Here is a 5,300-nt window from a genome sequence, read left to right as displayed (position 1 = left end):
ATATTTAAAATTTTGGAACCGCAATTTTTAATAGTCATAATTTATGTTTTAACGCTAATGTTTTTTTATATATAAAATATAATTTAATTCTCTCCCTAAATGGGATTAAAGAGTTAATTTTAGGGATTCTACTTTAAAATGATATTTTTGTGCCTAAGAAATGATAAAATGCAAGAAAGTATTGATGCAAGGTTCTATTTTTTAAATGCAAGAAAGTATTGATATGAATTTTTATTTTTTGAATAAATGAAGGATGAACGAAGTACTGATGCAAGTAAGTATTTTTCATGTGTTATTGAAATTTATTAGAGTGATTTAATAACAAAACATTAAAGTAGGATGTTTAAATTTGCAAGTTAATAAAAGTATATTGTTATTTTGCAAATGTAATATTAATTATAACGTCCAATAACTAATTAAAGTTGTTTTACATATTCACCTACACGGTTACAACCTAATTATGTAATATATTCAAATTAATACATTCCTCTTCAAAATCCTTTATGATACGTGTCCCTCTCCAATTCTTTTTTCTTTTCAAAGTATCAAGAATGCCCCTGCTCTCTTTAAAACTCCCATATGATTAATTACGTTCTTTGAGCTCCTTTAAATCCGGCCAATTTATCTCCTCTTCACCTTACTCTTAAATTTTGAATCCGTTTTTAATTCTTCTCTCCTTGTTTTCCATACGAAACCCTAGCTCCAAAGATCATCAATCTCCTCCTACATCAAAAAGCAAGAAGTGATAGCTTACAAATAGGAAAAAACACAGCTTTTGCTTCGAACAGGCACCACCGACACGATTTAGCCTATTGCCATGATGACTTTCCTCTCTGTAATCTGCCATCGTCCCACCGTTTTGAGGTTTGATTTCACATTTTACATTAAAAAGTTTGATTCTTTTCCCCTTGATTTTTTGGTTCGGTCTAAACTCCCTCTCTACCGTTTGGTTATTTTCCCCTTGATTTTTTACCTGCTAAGGTAGTAGTTTAATAACTTTTCTATAGTTTTCTTGTCAATTTGATAAAATATGGGTGCAAGACAGTTGTTTGATGAAATGTCTGTCGGGTCAAGGTATTTTTTTTGTTTGCACTTGATTTCTCATGTATTTTCTTTTGTTCACAACTTGGAACTTTTGGGTTTCTCGAGGTCAAATAGTATCTCAAAGTTTCAAACTTTTGGCTTGTAGGTGGAGGCAAAGAAGCATTAGGAAGAAGCAAGATACATAACACAAATTATCCACCGATAAAAATAAAACTTACTCAAACATTTTTGTACCTAACATCAATTTCGTTTTTTTTGATATCTACATTTACGGTATCAGATAACAATATATTGTATGTTGGGAATGTATTTGTTTTTAACTGAATGAGAAAATTAATCACGTTTTTGTTATATAACTAATTTGTTTTTAATTGAATGAGAAAATTAATCACGTTTTTGTTATTTAACTACTGTAGTTTTTCTGCTTACATAATGTAGGAAGAATTATAATTTTTATTTTTATTTTTGTTGAAATTCTTAAATGACGTGCATTTTATAGGAACTCATTAGATGTAAATATCAATTGATTTGGCGTCAAAATGGGGACGAAGTGGCTTGTGAGTTCATAATTAGTCCAATATAGATGGTTAGTCGAGTTGGTGTAAATTAACCAAGCTTTACATGTAAATTTTTTGATATTTTTTTCCAATTTTAACTGTTTGGTGAGTGGAATGAGAACAACACTTCATCAGCGGAAAACTATGTGAGATGTATCTTTTGCGAATTTAATACTTATTGTTATATATCAGGTTTATATAGCACCACCTATCAATTCAACTTTTGTGTAAATGATACTTGATCATCATATAGAGTGTTAGTTTTGCAGTATTTTGGCACTCTAAGGAAGCGGTTGGAGCAACTCACTCCAAAAATAACTTTTGAAGGATTATCAACGTCAGAATCTGATTTCCATATATTTCTCTCAGTAGGCATTTTATATCAACATTTTGTAATTTTTGTATGAAACTTTGAAATCTCAAAAAGAAGATTGTTAGTTTTTTATGGCAGGAGGAGGGATATAATTGTAAAAAAAGATAAAATTATAAAATTATGCTAAATTGACACGTGACATGAAGTGGAACATTACACTTTACCTGCTAAGCGTGTGTATGTGGTGGAGGAAGGGTACTTAGGTGCTGGTTGTTTTTCTATAAAAACCTCTTCAAACCACTTATTGCTGTGCGGCGCAGCACACGCGCAACACTTCTCGCAGCAGTTTGTTTTTTGGAACACTTCAGACTACAAAACCTCTGCGCGTGTGCTGCGTGGCGCAACACTTGACTTGCCTCTTCTAACCTCTTCACCTTTCATTTTTTCTAAGTGTTTTTTTAAGAATTTTTGTATAACTTTTTAAAATTTTTTTTTTAACTTTGATTTTCTTAAATTTTTATTTACGGATGTGACACAATTTATTTTTATAATTTCCACGATTTTTTTTAACTTGATTTTTTTAATTTTTTTTTACCGTTTTATTAATAATATTTTCAATTTCAGTTGCATCTTTTTTAACGTGTGTAATTTTTTTCGAACTTTGTAGACAACGTTTGCAATACTTTCTTAATTTTTTTATTATTTTATTTTTTAATGTTTTTTAAAATTAGTTTTTTTTTTCTAGAATAAAACTATTAGCTTCTTTTATATTTTTTTGAAGTTTTATTTTTAAAAAAAGTTTTATATTTTTGTTTTTTTACATGTTCTTTTTATTATTATTTCAATGTTTTACAACTAGAATTATTAAATTTTGGTGTTGAGAACTATTTTCAATTTATAAAATTAGTTTATTTAAATTTCAGTTTACTGCAGCAATTTGTAGATGTTAAAAAATAAACATGCTTCTTATTATAGGCTGCAGCCGTTTGTTCCACCTCTTCTGCTACAGAGGATTGTAGAGGTGGTCCGCAGACTTCATGAATTTTCGCTTCGAAAAAACAAACAACACCTTAGTTTCACATACTAAAATGAATTTAATAAAGAATTATATATTAATTAAGAATGATAGGTTAAAAAAGCTAAAGCTAAAACTATACAGACGAAAAGAAAAAAAGTTATTATAAGGAATTAAGGATCAAAATTCATGAATTTCAATGTCTTACTACACTAAAAAAGGCATTCCTTAATCAAAAGTTATATGTTAAGCAAATGTTTTTACATTTTCATATTTTCTATTATATCTAGTTTTTTGAATATCAATGTCATTTCAATGATTGATTGTATTTATTTACGCTATATTCTAACTTATATTATGTTTTATAAATTATTTACACATGGTTTCTACGGGTTGTAACCTAGTACAATATAAATCTATGTCATTTACCTATTTTACCCTTCAACTTAATATAAAAAAATTAATTATAGCATCTTTAATCATTACTTTCTTTGATGCATCTCACATACATTGTGTTCTCTACCATCAACATTCTCAGTTAACATAAATACATTGTTAGCATCCTTCTAATTTAGTGATTGTAACCATGTTTTTGGTTTGGGTGTCTGGTTTGGACAAGCTAGATGAAGAAGTAGCATGTGCTTCTTCCTGAAATGAAAGGTGGTTCTTCTTGAGTTGGGAGGGTGGCAATTTCACCTTTAAGCATCAAATTACAGAAGATGTTTAATAAAACGGTTTATTTTATTTTTTGATGCGGTTATTCAACCGCTTCAAAAAAATATAGCATTATAAAACCGTCTTGTTTATTGAGGCGGTTCTTAAACCGCCTTAGAAAATGTACAAGACCACCATATAAAAAGAGCTTCATGAATTATGCTTGTTTTTTGAGGCGGTTCTTAAACAACATTAGAAAAACACAATTATTTTTTGATGCTGTTACTAAATAGCCTTAGAAAATAGAGTTATTTTTTTATGCTAAATAGAGTTATTTGTTACTAAATAGCCTTAGAAAATAGAGTTATTTTTTGATGCTAAATAGAGTTATTTTTTGATGCTGTTAGCCTTAGAAAATAGAGTTATTTTTTGATACTAAATAAAATTATTTTTTGATGCTGTTAGTTTTTTGATGCAGTTATTTTTTGAGGCTGCAATACGAATAATGACAACATAAAATATCATAAATCAGTTGTTGATGCTTAGAGTCAACATCATTAGAAAATGGAACCACCTTAGGCCAAAAAAAAAGGCTCTATTAAATAGCACAATTTGGTTGCCATCAATGGCAGCAAAAAAAAAATAATACCAATAAACAAAAAGGTATTACAAAATACTACACCATTACACAAAAAACAATTAATTTATAGTTTAAATTTTAGTTATAATAAAACACAAAACATCCTAATGAATTCTTACTGAGTTCTTTTCCGACTATCATTCACCATTTCAATCAAATGCGGTATCAATTCTAAGACCATATCTTCAAGTTTATGAGGCGAAGCAAACATCTTCTTTTTCCAAAACTGCAACAAACAAACAAATTATATAAATATATATACAACTAGATAGAAAAATTGATATTTTAAATATATACTAGACACTTACTTTATTTTGAAAATCATGTTGAATGGTCTCAACAAACTCTCGCATGTGTTTAATCACTATATATCCACATTCTCAGCTACCTTTTTGTTTATAGCACTACATTTAATTCACAATTAAATATTTCAAACCACTTAAAATAAATTGATAAAAAAAACAACAAAAAACATACCTTTACCGTTTCCCACTTATGAAATTGTCCCGGGAAAATTCTATTTATCAAAGAAGTAAAAATGTATTCGTCTGATTTCTTTTCATCATTTTTTGAAGAATCCAGAATATAAGCAGATTTGCTATTCGGACATAGGATAAAAAGAACCCAATGGTCACTACAAAAATAAAATATATAGAACAAGTAAGCATATACGTGTAGTGTGTATATGTATGCGTATGTATTATGGAAAGAAAAAAAATACCCCTGTAAATATGGAGCAATAAAATATTTTTTGCTTTCATGATACGAAAATACTTCTTCGATATGTTCGGCGACAACCGTAAACCTTATTTGCGTATCTAATCTTGCAATGCGTAACGGATCAAAAAAAGCGCATTCGGAATTGGGAGACCTAGAAAAACACCTATATATACTACACAATGTTAGTAAAATTAATTATATCTAAATGTTATTATACCATATTAAAAGTATAATAACTTACATCGCAAACCAATGTATAATGCTATAATCAAGCCAACCCCTTAAAAATAACTGTAACACCTCGCTATATAGGATGGGAAGTCGAACTTTGTTGCGATACATCCCTCTGGGTGAAAA

The 5,300-nt window shown here is 28.8% G+C and overlaps 1 long non-coding RNA gene across 2 annotated transcripts; it reads left to right on the top strand.

The window, feature by feature from the left end:
• The first annotated feature begins 515 nt into the window (after positions 1 to 515).
• On the top strand, positions 516 to 1,802 carry LOC145051751 (uncharacterized). Of its 2 annotated transcripts, none has more exons than XR_013683811.1 (2): positions 516 to 864; positions 1,190 to 1,802. It is a non-coding gene; the product is annotated as an uncharacterized LOC145051751 (long non-coding RNA). The 2 variants fall into 2 exon arrangements; XR_013683812.1 differs by having other exon boundaries at positions 516 to 1,074.
• Positions 1,803 to 5,300: the final 3,498 nt, after the last annotated feature.

Source organism: Lactuca serriola, chromosome 5 (genome assembly GCF_051521515.1).
Source record: "Lactuca serriola cultivar US96UC23 chromosome 5, Lser_US96UC23_V15, whole genome shotgun sequence".
Classification (NCBI taxonomy): domain Eukaryota; kingdom Viridiplantae; phylum Streptophyta; class Magnoliopsida; order Asterales; family Asteraceae; genus Lactuca; species Lactuca serriola.
The sequence above is the reverse complement of the archived record's forward strand: the minus strand, read 5'-3'. Positions and strand labels throughout refer to the sequence as shown.